A 17,487-nucleotide genomic window follows, 5' to 3' on the forward strand; every position below is an offset into this window, starting at 1 on the left:
TAACGAGAAATTTGAAGCATGACTTCCTCTTGACAGGAATTACAGGGGCATTGACCTCTGTGGTTAGTGCCAGTTTCCTTAGTTCAGTTTCCTTAGCTACTTCTTGAGGACACAGTCGTAATTCCCACTACATTCTATTTGTATTCTTATTGAGCTATTGAGATTTTCAAGACTTTTATGTCAAAACTTTTGTGATGGTTTAAAGATTTGGTGGAATACACCTTCTTCATGTGTCTAAGACCTTGCTGCTACTTGAGAGCAGAATAAACAACATCTGGGGGCTTATTACAAATGCAGAATGTGGGGCCGCACCCCAGATCTGCTGAATTATACCTGCATTTTTCCAAGATCCCCAGGTGAATGGTCTGTACGTTAATATCTTAAAAGCATTGTTCTAGAAACCACAAGCAGTAAAAAGCTATGCTTTTGTTGGACGTAACTTTGATGTATAGTGAGAATAGGGGAAGATTTAGGATACCCTAATCTTGTAGCAAGAAGAGTTTGATTGCAGGAGAAAAACAAAGAAAAACAAAAGATCCGATATCCTTTCAGGTGTAGAAAATATGGGGGAATTGTTGAATTGTATCATTTATTAAATATAGAAGTTACACATTTAGTGGTTTTAGGTTATTTTATTGACTTAGTGAAGTTAATTTCCTTAGAAGTATTCTGGCTCCTTGTTGCTAAGGGACTTTGGCATCTTTGTTTGTTTGTTTGTTTCTCCAACACTTTACATTGTTTGTATAAATAGCATGTTTATTTAGGGTTAAAATGCTTCATGTAACATTGTTTGCAATTGAGTAAATACTAGTTAGTTTGGCTCCAACTGTTATAAATGATAGTATAATCTTTCGGGAATATAATACGGTTATCTAGTCTTCCTGAACAGGTTTCATATTACCAAGCAATTTTATTTTATTTTATTTTTTTTTAAAGATTTTATTTATTTATTTGACAGAGATAGAGACAGGCAGCGAGAGAGGGAACACAAGCAGGGGGAGTGGGAGAGGAAGAAGCAGGCTCATAGCAGAAGAGCCTGATGTGGGGCTCGATCCCAGATCGCCGGGATCACGCCCTGAGCCGAAGGCAGACGCTTAACCGCTGTGCCACCCAGGCGCCCCACCAAGCAATTTTAATACAAATTCATCTGGGTCAGTGAAATTTTCACGTTAATAAATCAGGATATATAGAAAGAGCTGTGTATGTAGTAAACCACGTATGCAAATTAAACTACCTTATCAAGAGAAATGATTTTTCCCATCAAGGCTGTGGGGTTCAGACCACGGAGCAGTAGTAAGTGAAAACCATGAATAGTTTTGTGTGTGTGTGATTTTTTTAAGAAAAATGCTTAAATTATTGAATTTAACATTATATGCTGTAGTATCTGCCTTTTCCTCAGCAGTTTTTCTGGTTCCCATTAGTTCCATAAGTGTTTTATCCAAATAGGATTTTGGGGTTCCAATTGCATATACCTTATAACATGCCTACAACTATGTACATAAAGCTATCTGTGTCTCTGGAAAGCAGAAGTTGCCATTGATTTGTATAGGATTCTATTTTCCTTTCTCAGCATTCAATCTATAAGTTTGACTTCTCCACCAATGTCTCCTTCTTTTCCCTAAGACTAAAGGAGAAATAAAAATCTAAGCCTTAATGCACTGGCAATATAAAGATGTATTTACTTCATTAGAAAGATCAACAGGGTAGAGGCTTTAGGATAGTAGAAACAATGAATTAGGAATAGCAAATTGAAGGAGAAGGAGAGGGAGAGGAGAAAAGGGAGGAGGAGGAGGAGGAGGAAAGTAAAGGAGGAGGAAAAGGAGGAAAAGAAGAAGAGGAAGGAGGAGAGGAGGAGGAAAAAGAAGGAAGAAGCAAGAAGAGGAGGAAGAGGAGGAGGAGAAAGAGAAGGAGAAGAAGGAAAAGAAGAAGGAGAAGAGAAAGAAAAGACCAAATATTAAACCAAGAAGGAAGGCCTGCTGAAAGATTTTTTTTTTTAAGATTTATTTATTTATTTTAGAGAGAGAGAAAGCCCAGACAGGAGGGGCAGAGGAAGAGTGAGAGAGAGACTTTCAAGCAGACTCCAAACTGAGCGTGGAGCCCAATGTGGGACCCCATCTCACAACTGCAAGATCACTACCCAAGCTAAAACAAAGAATCAGACACTTAACTGACTGCACCACTCAGGCACCGCTGAAAGATCTTTTAGACGATGTCCAAATTGTAGTCTGGACCTTATATGAACATTCTCAGATTCATGAAAATATAGCTTTATTTTTTTTTAACTTAGGAAATCAAAGATTTCATAGCCTGCCACAATCTAATAACCTTGGCTTAAAACTAGAGTTAAAACTGCAATACCATAGTTAACAAAATGCAACTTTGGGGATTTTTAGCAATTTAAAATGCTTAACTTCTCATCTATGTTCTAGAAATGATCTTATAGTTAGGATGTTTTAAAAAATGAAATGGGATTTAAGCCCTTCTGATAGGGTATGTTATATAAAAATCTTAACATGTTTAAACCTTCTGAAAATTCTATACAATGTGAATAAAATGTAATTTGAGAGACTATTACCTTTATAAAAATTATTTTAAAAAATCAAAAGTAGTATATAGTGATTTAAAATTTACTATGTATTTTTACATAAATTACCCCAATTATTTTTATTGAGTTTAACTAAATATTATTAACATCTCCATTTTTTTGAATGAGATTCAGAGATATAGAATGGCTTAACCTGAGATCTCAAGGTTAGTAAGTATGGAACTGGGATTCAATCCCAGGTCTCCTGTTCCAAATCCTTTGTCCACAGCATCATACTATTATTACCTCCTTCAAGTTACTAAGTCTCTTGCTCTCTTTAAAACTTAACATACATTGTGTACCCATATTTGACTTTTTAACTCCTTTCTCTGTGGTGCTTCAAACTTTCTTCAAACATGTTTATACATAGACAACATTTCTTCACTTTTATGTTCCCTTAACCTTTTTTTTTTCAAATAATACAATGACCTTTATTTGTTCCTCTTGAATTTTATCATAATTAATTCTGAAAACTTGTAGAATTTTTTAAGGTTATTTTATATTCTCATTCTTTTCTTCTATAGTGCTGGAGATGTCACTCTCCATAACTTATCTGCAAAATTAATGATCATATTCCCAATTCAATCATCAAAGTCACGGATTAAAATTCTTAATAGTAGATCTGGAACTAACCATTGTGGAACATGACTTATGTCACCTGAACTTGACAATGGGCAATCAATAATTTAGTGCTAATGCTGGTAGACCTTGTGATTCACATCTTTCCTGGAACTTAATTAAATAATTGAACAACAATCAACTTATTCACTCTCAGTGGCCCCACAAGCTGGAAATGTCAATAATAATTCTCCTTTACAGAAGCAAATTCAGTGTTAATTTAGGGCTATTGGTCTGCTTTGTTAAATATACCAAATGCACACTTGGTTGTGTCTACTAAGTTGATTTACTACTGTACAAGGGTTTGTTTTTTCTCATGTATCTTTTTTTTTATTAGAAGAAGATGTGGCATAACACCCACACTGTTCCTGTTACATATTCAGAAATAGAAAAATAACACTTAAATACATTGACAATAGTTTTCTAGAAGTAATTACATGAGGAATAATGGTCTCTAATCTCACTTAAAATAAATGAACATTTTTAAAGACATTGAAATAATATTTATCGTAGTTTGAAGGCCACAGTGCAGTGTTGAACCCAGGATGTGCCAGACCAGCTACCAAAACAGGTTGATCAGGCCAGGCTTCACTCAGTTTACCTTGTCTCTAGATAGGGTTCTCATTTTGCTCATTCTGAAACTGCATGTTACCAATACACAGAAAGTATCACACTCAGTGAAATGTACATGAGACTAAGGGATGAATCAAAATGACTATTAATTTTAATGAAAGATAACTGGCAAGGAGACAACATAATTGTATTTGCAGATTGCCATATATTCTGTGTATAAAAGTAATTCTGAAAAAATGTTTCTTATAAGAAATGTACTTGAGTGAGCTTAGAGAAGGAAGCCAGAACTTAGATAACCTGAAAAGTCATCCTCAGCTGGGAGAGCTATAGACGCTCTGTGACCTTTGTCAATGCAACTGGGTATTCTGTCTGGCAACTGAAACTCTCTCAACATGGTTCAGAGCTCCGTTTTATCTGTTTCTTTTTCCAGAATATTCTTCTTTCAATGGTTGATTGTTAAGAAAAATTAATATAATTATCATGTGCACGTTCCAAAGTACTCAGCCAGCTTGTAACAAAGCTTGTACTAATATGTAGTAAATGGTAATGTAAGACTGCAAAGTTTTCTTTCCTAGGATGAATTGTAGTGTATTCAGAGATTATATATTTTTATTTTTATTTTACTTTTCTTAGTATTAAATGTTCTTTCAGTCACGAAATTAAGATGAGAGATGACAAGAGGTTTTTTGAGTGATTTCATTAACAGAATAAAAATTGGAAACATTGTGATGGTCCCAGAATTAAAGAAAAAAAGATTTAGTTGCAAAAAAAATATCAGTCTGGACACTCCTAGTCTCCATCATTACTTCCTCATGCTGTAGCGTAGAACCAGTATTACATAAAGCAACACTTCATCTTTGGATTCATGTGGGTTTCAGACAAAACACTTTGGTCCTCTAATTATTATATATTGTGCAAATGAAGTGCTTCTATGCATAAATCTGGTGTTGAATTAAATAAGTTATGAGTTCTGGGATGCCTCATAGTCTTTGCCACCTAATGGAGTACCTGCAAATGGTGCTGCTTAATGTTTAACGACAGGATGGAGAAGGGGGCAACTTGATTTGTAACACTGCTGATTTCCATGGTGTGAATACTCCCACCATGATGAATTTCAGGTGACCAACATGAAATCTCTTCACTGAACGTGGTCGTGAGAAGAGATGTGTGCAATCAGCTGAACAAGCTATCCTGGTATAAGCTCCAGAAAACACTGCCCCAATGTATCTAACTATTTTAGTTTTATTAGTTTCATGAGAAGCATATCAACAGTTTCCGTTTGGTAACATCTGCCACATCTGGGAATGGAGCGGATGACCTGCAGCAGATGATCCAGGCCATGGTGGATAACGTGTGCTGGCAGATGTCTCTGGACCGAAAGACCAGGGCGAGGAAACAGCTGCAGGGCCATCTGTGGAGAGCAGCATTCACATCTGGGGGGGCAGGAAAGCAGAGTTCTTTGAAGATGTAGTTCCCGCAGTCAGGAAAGGGACAGAGGCTGGAATGAAGGTGTGTATCTCATCCTCAGGGAGTCTAGAGGCCCAGAAGCTGTCATTCGGCCATTCTACAAAGGGAGATAGTCTTGAGCTTGATGATGGTCACTTTGATACCAAGATTGGATACAAAGTGGAGAGTGAGAGTTACCGAAAGATTGCAAACAGCCGTGGGTGCTCAACCAAGAATATCTTGTTTCTGAAGGACGTGACTCTAGAGGCCAGTGCTTTTGAGGAAGTGGATGTGTGTGTCGCTGTGGTGGTGAGACCTGGCAAGGCGGGGCTGACGCATGATGAAAAGACTTACCACAGCCTCATCACGTCCCTTGGCGAATTGTACCTTCCTTCCTCAACCTAGAGGAGTTGTGAGGAAGACTAACCTGTCCTCGCAGAGTGGTCCTTGTAGTTTAGTTTTATTCTAATGGTAAAAGTAACTTACTTTTTAAAAATTTTTTTTATTTATTTGTTTGAGAAAGAGAGAGAGGGCACAAGCAGGGAGGAGGGGTAGAGGGAGAGGGAGAGGGAGAAGCGGACTCCCAGCTGAGCAGGGCAGGAAGCCTGACCTGCAGCTTGATTCCAGGGCCCTGGGATCATGACCTGAGCTGAAGGCAAACCATTAGCAGACTGAGCCGCCCAGGAGCCCTAAAAGTAATCTGCTTTACAAAGACGTATATACACACCCACATGGGTATGCAAATGTATATATCTGTATGTTTACATTGCCTTCCATTGGCACCTACGTGAGAAAAATCTCAGTTCAGTGAAAAAAAAAAATTTAAAGATGCTTCCAATGCAGAAATTGTTTGAAACCACAACTCTAACCCTTACTGAGGGCAAAATGTAGCTGATAGAAGAATTACTGCAATGCAGATCACACGTGTTGGGTTTCCCAAGTCGTGTGCCAGAATGGAAAGGTAGGTTCGAGAAGTTATTCAGAAGCCTTGTATTTTAAAACTGAGAGTAGTTCATAAACTTATTCCTATAATAATTCATTTCTCTTTTAAATTACCAGAAGATTACAACAGCTGAATTTCAAAATATTAGCCTCCCTCTATACAAAACACAAAGCTATTTGCTTCTACTCCAAAAGAGAGCAAACCTGGGAAAGGAAATTCATTTGAGTCTTTTTTTTTTAAGATTTTATTTATTTATATGACATAGAGACAGCCAGCGAGAGAGGGAACACAAGCAGGGGGAGTGGGAGAGGAAGAAGCAGGCTCCCAGCGGAGGAGCCTGATGTGGGGCTCGATCCCAGAACGCTGGGATCACGCCCTGAGCCGAAGGCAGACGCTTAACAACTGTGCTACCCAGGCGCCCCAGAAACTTAATTTAGTCTTGACAAAGCAAACATCTATAACTGAAGAAACTTGCTAATCATCATAGTACCCCCAGCAAGCGGTTGCCTTACCAATGAAAAAGGTGCATTGATGTAATAGCTAAAACAGGAATGTGGTTCTTAATGTTTAACAGAATAGTCCTAATCCTGCCAGTTGTTATTAGAGATTTTATAGTTGCCTTACTGACTACTTTTTAGCACAATTTGAGACTATATATTGGTATTTACTATTGAAAAAGAAAAGGTTTACTGAAATCATTCCATAAAAACCTTGTAAAAGAGCCCTAATAATGTAATATTTCCCCCCGAAATGGATGTGAAGAATGTAAATTCTATAACAGCATTATTTATCCTGGCTCAATCCTAATGGGATGTCATGTCAGTTTCATGTTGTGATTAATAAAAAGATTTTCTTCTTCAAAAAGTAAAATAAAGTCAAGGAAATATAGTAGGCATCACATCTACCGTATCTAATAGGAGCTCAGTGTGTACTGTAGGTGGTGTTAACAAGTGCTTTGGAAACTCTTCGTTGGAAAAATAAACTTAAGAGGAGAAGTAGTATATATTTTTTCCAACTCTATGTGTTCTCCTAAACTCTGATTTTCTTTCATGGCCATATCTGCATTGTATAATTCAGAAGACAACTAATTTTGCAGCTAATGTTAAACATAATAATATGTAAGAGAAGCCAAAGTCCTTAAGCTTCCATCTCCAGGTTTTAAAACCAAAAGTGATTCCAATATAAAAGAACTTCCATGTTAGAGTTAAAAATAATGCATTGGGGCGCCTGGGTGGCACAGCGGTTAAGCGCCTGCCTTCGGCTCAGGGCGTGATCCCGGTGTTATGGGATCGAGCCCCACATCAGGCTCTTCAGCTATGAGCCTGCTTCTTCCTCTCCCACTCCCCCTGCTTGTGTTCCCTCTCTCGCTGGCTGTCTCTATCTCTGTCGAATAAATAAATAAATAAATCTTTAAAAAAAAATAATAATGCATTAAATTATAAATACTAATTTGAAATTGTCATAATGTATATATGTTTTTTAAAAGAAAATACGTAAAAACCTATTTATGCTTTGTGGTAGTATGATATAGTAATAACTAGTATATTTAACAGAGTATTGCGGTGAGGAATAATGAGTTGATGTATGACAATTATTTAGAAATAGGTAGTTGACAATCAATTAGTATTTACTGCTGAGAGTAGTAAGAGCTGTAAAGTATCAAAATATTATGTTGTTCTTTTGTCTATTATGTTGACAAGATTAAGTTATGACACTAATTTGGAAATCACTTATTTTGTGCCAGACACTACATTAGCTCCTGGGGTACAAAGTATTTTTATCTTCAAAAGGTCTTTGTTCGTTAAGATTCCATGATTTAAAGATGGAAAGAACTATATATAATCTTAGTAATTGAACAACTACTGTAGTTTGAGTCTGCACTAAAAACTAAGTAGAGAGCAAGAGCACAAACTGGAGACGTCCCACTGATATGTCTTTGGCCTTGCTTCATCATTGAGATCTACTGATTTCCAAAAGCCTGGGAGTGTTGACTGATGAGAGCAGACAAATAAATACTCCAGATCCCTCATTTGACACCTCCCTTTGCCAAACTGGAATAACTCTAAACTGTGCATTTTAAACTATATCCAGATTTTTAATGTCCATAGTATCTGTCTTGATAATGCTTTTTATTATTACCCAACCTTCCCTACGTCACTCTCCTTCTGGTGTTCTTCATACCTTTCAAGTAAACCACCTGTGTTCTAATCCTTGCCTCAGGGTATCTCTGCTTCCAGGCAACTCCAAAACAAAACACTAGACTAAGCTTCCAGTCTCATGGGAAGATCATATACAGAGATTAATTACCCATAAAATGTTAGGATATTATGGCAAATATTACTGCCCTAAGAACAAAACTACTTGAGCTCCAGTCCTTGATTCTTCACAATTTGGCTCTGAAAAAAGGAAACTTGTCTTCTCTGGACTCAGTTGTCTCATTTGTCAAGTAAAGTTTGGATGGCTGAATGATCTAGACTATCCTCCTTGGCTAACTTTATGATTCTAAGATTATAAATCTCTAGAAGGTTTGCTTCCATAAATGGTCTGTCCTACTTTTGAAAATGAAAGTTTGGGTACAGATAGATATTTCTTACAAACATGAGAAGTTTTGTGTATGCATGCATTCTCTCATTCATTTATTCCTCAGAATTTATTAAATATCTGCTCTGCATACATCCCTACAGATGTACATTATTAATAGGCAGCTACTAGCCACATGTGACTAACTTTAAATTTAAATTAATTAAAAGTCAATAAAATTAAAAATTCAATCGTCAGTCTCTCTAGTCACATTTCAAGTGCTCTATAGCCATTATGTGTCTAGTGCCGACTATATTGTATGGCACAATTATAGAATATTCCCATCATGGAGAAAATTATATTGGGTAGAGCTGCTTGGAATGATGAAAAAATTAAATCAGACAACTAGCCTTCAAGAAATAATACCTAAAAATTTCAGTAAAAGTTGAATATGCAATTGGGCATAATTGATATCAAGTGTGTATTTTCAATCACATACTTTAAAGTCATTGGTATGTAAGTTTTCAGGGAAGGCTTCATGGTAGATAGAGAATCTGAAGGTTAGTCAGAAGAGCAGACTGTTGCAGGCTTTAGAGGCTTTTAAATAGAAATGGGTCAGGGAAGTTGTTTGAGATATTGATTTGACTTAAATTAATAGAGAGAAAGAAAAATAAACTATAGAGTCATAAAATAGTCAAGTAACACTGCTTTGAATATACCCTTATAACCACTAACATTATAAGGCTATATAGATGAGAGTCACAGAAACAATTGAAAGTTTCTTTGTCTTATATATTTTAAGTTTCTTACTTGATATAAGTGGACACTATTTATAATAATAGAGCATTTTCAAAAATCTTGCCTTTGTATTAGCTTTTAGGTTTTCATTCATATCTTTCTTATTTGCATCCACCACAATACCTAACAGTAAATAAGAAATACCTGTTGGATGATATCATGGATAATTATCACCCTTCCAGTCTTGTAATCTTTCTTTTGGAAAAAAAAATAAATAAAATAAGGTGATTTAAAACATCTCTTTAATGTCCAATGTAGTTTAGTTGTGTTTACATGTGTAAATTTCCTTGGTTTGGATTTAAATTCTCCACAAGCTCTGTGACCTTGAGCAAGATAAGTAAATCCCTCTTCACCTCAGTTTCCTCAGCTCTAAATGAGTTAATAATATTACCTCTGGGGCTGCTTGGGGGGCTCAGTTGGTTAAGTATCTGACTCTTGATTTCAGCTCTGGCCATGATCTCAGGGTCTTGAGATTGAGCCCCCAGTCAAGCTCTGTGCTCAGCGGGGAGTCTGCTTGAGTTTCTCTCTCTCCGTCTCCCTCTGCCTCTCCTCCTGTTCACTCTCTCTCTCTCAAAATAAATAAATACATCTTTAAAAAAGAATAATAGTATTACCTCCATCGTGAGGTGGTTGTAAGGAAACAAATGGACTAAATAATCTAAAAACACTTAGAATATTGCTTGGCACATAACAAATTCTCTGTGAGGGCTTGTTTGTGAATATTATTGCTGCTCTTATTGTTGTTTTCAGATACTCATTAGGATATCTGGGATCCACTACAAATAAGACATGAATTAAGATTTCTAGCTGTATAATCAGATACGCCAGTAAAATTATCATCGATAAAGAGTGAGCACATACCTTTGTCCCCTTAAATGGGATACTTATTAGGAAGTGCTTCAGTTTACCTATCAGCTCCCTTTGTTCCTTTAAAAAACTGGGGGGAAAAGGTATTTTGATAAATGCTTTGATATCCAAAATAGATGTTATAGAATATTCTTTCCCATCATACCCTATAAATATGGATTTCATAGCTTCGTCTTTCTGCATTTATTAATTAAAGGGAAATTATATTTGTTACCCAGATATGAAGTAAAGTGCTGAATCTAAGACCTGCACCCTTTAAACCTAATCTTGACCTCTTAATAGCAGAAGCTCTTACTGCCTTGTCTAAGAAGAATCTCTGTATGTTCTAGATGTGTGGTAATTATGTTGATTTGCCTAAAGGAGTGTTGTTGAGATCATGATGTCATCTCAAGGGTAATGGATGCTTCAGGGTTGTTGAATATTTAATTTGTCAGAAGAGGTCAAAGGAAAGAGATGTTAGGCTACTTTTCAAATGTTTTAAGACAGAGAAAATGAGAAGCTCAAATAAACACATAAAAATAACTGATGTAAACCTCCATATACACAGCCCCAATCTGAGAGAACAGTGATATTGTGTTAAGAACAAGATATCTGTGGTGCAATTAATATCTTTCTTTATATTGTAGTAATTATAAAATTTACATTAGCAACTACATCTATGTACTCTGTGTACTTAGCAGTTGATGTTGTACTCACTACTATTATTTTAAAAGTGTCATGATTATAGCAAATATAATACTAAAAGAAAGTCCATATACATGTACATAAAAGCATTCATTATCAGCTGTTTCCTATGAAATATATGTTACTTAATTTAGAGTAATTGTTAAGGAATTGTGTGCATTCAAACAGGTAGTATCTAAGAGACTTTTAGGTAAGACTCTTTTAAGCAAGACTGTTTATTTCTGGATTAATATATATATTGAGATTTATATCTTAACATAACATCAGGCCTCATCACACTCTTGAAACTAGTATCAAGTAATCTTTTTAAAAACATACAACCTCCATATTGTTACTCTTTAACTCTTGGACTGTAGTAACACTTTCTTAATATTTAAGGTGTTGATTTTTTTTCTCCTTTCAAGCTTATATTTTTAAACATTTTTCAGTGATGATAGAAATGTTGCCAAGGTACAGAATGACTAAAAGGAAGTTGGTAAGATGGCCACTTGGGACTGTAAATGTATTGTTTTTCAGAAGTTACTTGGGCTTAGATTATAATCACAAATTTCAATTTAATACATGTACTTATTCTTAAAGTCTTGTCCAAAGTGACTATTAGAGTCATTCCTATACATGATTTGAGAATGAAATGAATGATACTTGATTTCTACATTTATGTCATTATTCAAATAAGGGACTGTTATCCCAAGATTCATGGAGCATTAGGGATCCATGGATAGCCTTGGAGTGGATACAATAAATAAGTCCCCTGGATTTATTGCAAATTTGTGGATGTTTGCATGTGTGCAGTTTCGGGAGGAGAAGGCCTATAACACAATCAAATCTTAAAGTGTAGCATTGGCTGCAAAATTTTAAGATATAAAATATAGCTGATTGGATAAAAGAACTAAATGAGAGGCCACTGGGAGGATATGCCCTAAATGTTCGTAATGCACAATGGTTTAATCTTTAGGATATGGTCGTTTGTTCTATATCTGCCTTAATCCATACCCTTTCATATTGTGGCATACTTTTGGAAATGAATTATTTGCAATTAAAATTTTATTTCTTATATTTATTTATCTAGTTCATTTACATGATAAATATCTTTAAAATGCAAAAAGATTTAGTATGAAAAATGTATGTATTCCTATCCCACTCCCCTAGTAGAAACAATTATTGCTTTGAATCTCTTGTATATCCTGGACTAATATACAGATGATAAGCAGAAAAATAGATTCTCTCTCTCTCTCTCTCTGTGGCTTACATTAAAATTAGAGCATATTATACACACAATTTTGTGGCTTGCTGTTTTAATTTAAAAATACACTTTAAGGGGCACCTGCGTGGCTCAGTCGGTTAAGCATCTGCCTTCAGCTCAGGTCATCAGGAGCTCTGCATCGGGCTCTGTGCTCAGCGTGAAGTCTGCTGTCTCTCCCTCAGCCCTTCCACTCCATTTGTGTGCTCTCTTCTTCTCTCTCTCACGTAAATTAACCAAATTTTTAAAAAAAATAAACTTTAAAGATCAGTCCACATCAGTACATATAGAACGACCTCATTTTTTTAATGTCTTCAAATACTCCATTGTGTGGGTGAACCATGATTTATTTAAACTGTCCCCTATTGATAGACATTTAGATTGCTTTCAATCCTTTGCTGCCACAAACTATGATGCAATGAATACTTTTGAATGTAGAAAATTTTTATATGTTCAATTCCTTGAAATGGAATTGCTGGCGTAAATGCTGTTTGCATATTTAATTTTTATATGTTGGATGAATTATCCTCCATAACAAATGTTAGCAAGTTTTCCTCCATAGACAACATTAATTTACACTTCCACCAACAATGAATGAATGTGATAATGCGAACTTTTAAGGATTCAGCACCATTCACTTTGGTTTGTCAACCAAATCGATGTGTTGGGAATACATTTAGATCATTTCTACTTTAACTTGTTGGCATAGCTGAGGAACAATAATGTTTCAGATCTCTGCAATTCTCTTCAAATGCCTCGTCTTGTAGAAAAAAATGCCACGATTGCTGTGCCAAATATTTAGTTGAAATCTTACGATTATTGGGTGTAATACAACCCAAAGTCTTCTTGGTCTAATAGTTCCATTACTATTTTATTCAATTAATTAACATGAAACAGCCCATTAGTATTAAATATGTATTTATTTAAGCCATAAACTAAAAGGGGAAAAAATTCTATAGCTATTTAAAAGATTGTATCAGAGATAATAGCCTGAAAGGAGTCTAAAAGATAAGCGAAAAAATATCTGAACCAAAGAAGAATCAAATTATATGTGAGAAAATAATGAAATTATTTGAAATGTAGTTTTTATTGCTTCTGTGATCCTTTCCTTTCCTATAAATGAAAATGCTGAAGTGCTCCAGGAAATGTTATGTTTTCGTAGCACTCCAACCCTGGTAATAATCAGGAAGCACTAAAAATGCTCATGAAAACCATGTTCCACAAATTAACTGAAATTCACACATGGTTAAATAAGTAACCTAACATGCCTAAACAAACATTTTATATGGTTTCTCATTACTAAACCTTGAAAACAAATCCACTGAAGTAGTTTGTTATCATCCATTTAAATTATATCCTCTAATTTAATCAAAAGCTTTTCTTTAGGGCAAAAGAGTTCAGTGTGTGTGGATGTTGATGTAAATGTTGCTGAAGAAATGAGGCAGACATTCTATGTATGACTTAGATTGTTAATGAGTATCTTTACACATGGCTTTACCATGACAAGGTGATAGATGTTTGGTTTCACTATCCTCCATAAACCACAAGACAGGGTGCTGCTCGTGGATACTGAGTTCAAATCTCAGACCCTGGAATCTGCAGGCATAAAACTAATGTTTTCACAATATAAAAGAAATAGGTCTTTTTTTGATAAGATTGCATAATTCCAAGATCAGCATCCATCTGTGTATATATTTTTTTCTCTTAGCTTATGTTAATAGCTTTATTTGACAATTTAATGTTTTCCTTTTTCCTCCTAACAGCAGGTGAAAGAATTCATAAATCTGCCATGAACAGTTGCCAATGAATATTCATATCTAGGATGTCTGATTGCAGCAGTTTGACATTTTTATTTGATTTCCATCAAGAAAAAGAAATGCTTTGTTTCTTAATTCGTAATGCATTCTAATCGGTTTCTGCACATTATACCACTGGTTAAGTTATTGTAATTGTCAGTATCAAACAACTAATTTACAAAATAAGAATATTTGATATAACCCAGAGAAAAATGTGACCAACATTTATTCTCACAAACTCATTGAAAATACTATACCTTGAGTTTTATTGGGTAATTTGTATTAAAAAAAAAAAATGTCCATACTGAGGACCTTCATTTCTTATCCTAAACGTATTTTCTATTGAATGTGCTGGTATCCCCTGTTGGATGAACTGGTCAGGTCTCTGTTGATGTAGGAGTCTCAAGAGTAGGTAACATAAGCTTAGTGGGGTTATTTCCTATAGATCATTGTTACATGAATAAGAAGATATAATTGGTTCAACCAGACCCCATATAGGTTTGGTACAATTTTAGTGGGTATTTGTGGTTATCTGTTAAAAGTCCAGACATTCTCAGCAGCAAAATTAATTTTTTTTAAAGATTTTATTTATTTATTTGACAGAGATAGAAACAGCCAGCAAGAGAGGGAACACAAGCAGGGGGAGTGGGAGAGGAAGAAGCAGGCTCATAGTGGAGGAGCCTGATGTGGGGCTCGATCCCATAACGCCGGGATCACGCCCTGAGCCGAAGGCAGACGCTTAACTGCTGTGCCACCCAGGCGCCCCGCAAAATTAATTTTTTAATTAACTGCCTTTATATTGTTCTGATTTTGGATTGATCCTTTACCACAATTCTTAAATTTAAGATACATAAGACTCATCTGGAAAGCTTGCTAAAATACAGATTCCTGAGCCATAAGCCTAGAAATTCTTATTCTTTAAGAATTGGGTGGGGCCCAATAATTTTTATTTCTAACAAGTTCTTAGGTAGTGATGAAACTGATCTACCAGACTATATTTAAATATCTCATGGTGCTGACTATCTGTTGGCCTTCTATAAAATATACACAAGTCTTTGAGATGAAAACACAGCACAGCAAATGATTAAGAAGCATGTACTGGCAGACAGATTGCAGGAATTAAATGGGGGAGGAGTGTTCAGAACAACATACACATTCAACAGTTCAAGACAGAAGTGTTTTCTTTAATCCTGGTTCTGCGTAGTGTTGTTTACATATGGTTTATATTATATGCAAGGAGTTAAAAACTAAGAAGAATTTATTTTTTAAATCCTCTTATGAAGTAGCATCTGCATTCCCCAGCTCCATTTTTTTTATTGAAAAGCTGAATATAATGTCACAGTAAATTAATGAATCTCTATTCTTAATTATCTATGAATAAAATACAAGAGAAAAATATCTAACAAATTAGAAGAGAAAACCATGGGAATTAGAGGGCATTTCCCTAGCCTGTTACTGAATTCAAAGGATTTATTTTTACTTATGATTTATGAAATGCTGATCTCTTTGTTTTGCAAAGTAGACCCATATTTAATTTTTTTTTATTTTAATACATCTTCGTTACCAAAAATAATTTTGTTGGCCTATTGGGTTTCTGCACTGACTGTGAACAAAAGTGTTTTTTTCCTGTGGGGGTGGTGGTACGGGTTGTTTTAAGCAGTAACTTTTCCCAAGACTTTGTGAGAAACCCAAATTTCTTAACTTGGTCTCTCTACTTCAGTATCATCCCTTCCAGGGGTTTTTCAACTCTGTTGCCAGGCATTTTTCTAAAACACAAATATGGCCATGGAACTCGTTCTCTTAATTAAAACCTTTTGAAAGTCCCATTGCTTTCAGCATAGAATGAACATTTCTTAGTCTTGTTCACAATGTCCCTCATAATTTGACGCCAGCCTACCTCTTTAGTTTTATAGCTAACCATTGTATTCCAGCCATAAAAAAAGCAATTTAGGATTCCTTAAAAATACCACGTATCCTCAAGCTACTGATCCCCATACCTAAAATGTCTTCATCTCTTATCTTTCCCACTTAATTCCTATTTGTCTTTTAGGACTCAGCTCATTCTTCTGCTTCTTCTGGAAACTTTCTTTTCTGGCCTGAGTTTCTATTAAGTCCCTATTCTCAGGATCCCCATTATACCATTTTCATTCTTCTAGCATAGCACGATCTGCACTATTCATCCACGTCACTGTAGGTCTTAAACTCCTGGAGAACAGGACTGTGCCATGTATTGCTCTGTTTATCACAGTGCCAACATATAACAGAAACTCAGTAAAGACTTTTTTAAGACATTAATTTCCAACCATGTCATGAGTGATGAGAATAAGATTTTGATATCTAAAGTTAAATTGTAGAAGGCCTGCTAAGGACTCTCACAGTATTTTGAATGGGAAGATGACACAATGCAAATAGTGATTTAGGAAAATAAAGAGAATGTATTTAAGCTGTTACAGTAGCTCATATGTGGGATAAGGAAGTCCTACATTTATATGGTGTTAATGTTGTGAAGCAAGGAGAGAGATGTTGAATGCAAGCCTTGATAACCCCACGATTTCTGTCCTGGAAGATAAGCTTGGTGGCGGGGTAATTGGAAATAGAGTGAGGAGAAGGAGGGGCATTTGTCTCCTGAAGGATGATGGAATTTTTGGAAAAACCAGGTTTATGTAGAGGTCAATGGAAAGCAAGGAGAATCTGTAAGCAATTAAAAATAAGACTCCATGGTATGAATGAGGTTCTGAGTTCGAAATTTTGAATATGGGTAACAGTTGCATAAAAATGGGGCTGATTCCATGAACACTGAGCATCTCCTTTGTCAGGTAAGAGGTCAGAGGATAAAGGACCATGATAACAGAGAGAAAAGAGATCCTGACCAAAAAAATATATGGCTTTCAAGAGAGAAAAGTCAATATTATCAAGATCGTGAATATGTAAAACTTCTAAGTCTTTGTGTGCAATAGATTTTTAGTCATGAATGTTAGATATTCTAAAGTTTTGGACACATACAAAAGTGAAATGTCATTGTGACTAGCCCACATGGATTATTTTACTGAGTGACTTTTCTACTCTTCTGCTCTGGGCTTACCCCCAGGTATTCCAATCCAGGTAGAGTGTGTGCAGCAGCACCGTCTGATGAGTCCTGCCTCCCCAGAGCTCTGCTTCCTCCCTCCTCTCCCAGCCTCTCCCTCATCCTTGTCCTTGGTACCTCTCCACTTCCTGTCTCCTAGTTCTGGCTGCCTTCCTGCCCCTGCCTATTACTTTGCATCTCTCCCGAGAGCCCCACCATGGAGGTCCATGAGGATGTGGCGAGACCACATGGGGAAAGCACAAAGATTTCCCATAAGTGCACTGAAACTGCCTCAGCCACAATCTCCGGCAACATCTTTTCCCCACCCCACCAGTGGTGGCCACGCATCTTCTC

At 35.9% G+C, this 17,487-nt stretch overlaps 1 pseudogene; it reads left to right on the forward strand.

Annotated features, from left to right (window-relative positions):
- Positions 1 to 5,078: 5,078 nt before the first annotated feature.
- On the forward strand, positions 5,079 to 5,626 carry LOC103673034 (annotated as a pseudogene).
- The last annotated feature ends 11,861 nt before the right edge of the window (positions 5,627 to 17,487 follow it).

Source organism: Ursus maritimus, unplaced genomic scaffold, assembly GCF_017311325.1.
Source record: "Ursus maritimus isolate PB19 unplaced genomic scaffold, ASM1731132v1 scaffold_4, whole genome shotgun sequence".
In the NCBI taxonomy this organism is placed as follows: domain Eukaryota; kingdom Metazoa; phylum Chordata; class Mammalia; order Carnivora; family Ursidae; genus Ursus; species Ursus maritimus.